Source organism: Leucoraja erinacea, chromosome 3 (genome assembly GCF_028641065.1).
Source record: "Leucoraja erinacea ecotype New England chromosome 3, Leri_hhj_1, whole genome shotgun sequence".
Classification (NCBI taxonomy): domain Eukaryota; kingdom Metazoa; phylum Chordata; class Chondrichthyes; order Rajiformes; family Rajidae; genus Leucoraja; species Leucoraja erinaceus.
The window spans coordinates 42,854,423-42,855,424 of NC_073379.1; positions in this window are offsets into that span (position 1 = coordinate 42,854,423).

The window sequence follows — 1,002 nt, forward strand, 5'->3', positions numbered from 1 at the left end:
GATTCAGTGCAGATCTGATTTATGTCGGCATCCATGTGTACTTGTGTACTCAGTGTATTTAATGACAATCTTTATTTTGAGACCAAGCACTTCTCAACTGATCCAGATTGGTTTGAGGTCAATTTCAGAATTGGATGCAGATTTGTTTGGGAGGCAACCAGATCTGTATTAAACAGCTGCAGTGTGATATATACATTGGATTTCAATAGATCAGTGGCTGCATTGTCAGAATCTTAGAGTGTGCTCGGTTGCTTGAATGAAATTCAGTCTGAAAAGGGTCTCGACCTGAAACGTCATCTATTTCTTCTCTCCAGAGATGCTGCCTGTTCAGCTGAGTTACTCTAGCATTTTGTGTCGATCTTCTGCTCGAATGATGACCTTTGTTTTCAGCACAACTGATCCTGCTGACATGAGGGTTGGGAGGGGGGGGGAAGAGGGAAGAGGGAAGAGGGAAGAGGGAAGAGGGAAGAGGGAAGAGGGAAGAGGGAAGAGGGAAGAGGGAGGTGGTATTTACTGTTGGTGTTGGTCGGCCAACTTCTCAATTAGCAGTAGTTGAACCATGTTCCTGCACTGAAAATTCCGTTGGTGTACCAACCATGCCATTGAGGTTTCCGGAATAGTCCATTGACAGAGAGACAAAAAAACATCTGAAGACCATGTGTTTGTATTCACTATGAACATCCTTCAAAGTGTGTGCATTTCTGAAGCACACTGGCACCGTTCTGCATATTTGTTTGTTGAATCAGAGCCCAACTGTTGTCCCAACAGCTCATCAAAGCCTTTATATTTCATTACATATCATCACTCAAAGAGAGATGTTAATATTTTATATTAATAAGGAACATGGGAGTTTGGAATTTATATTGTGCCCATTATAATGGTTCAGGAGCCACCCCTCCCAACCTCCCCGCCCGTCCTCCTTTCCCCCTCCCCCCTTCATGTTTCTGTTGCAATATGATAAATGCAGATTTATGTACAGAAAGATCTCATGGCTTGGTTTAA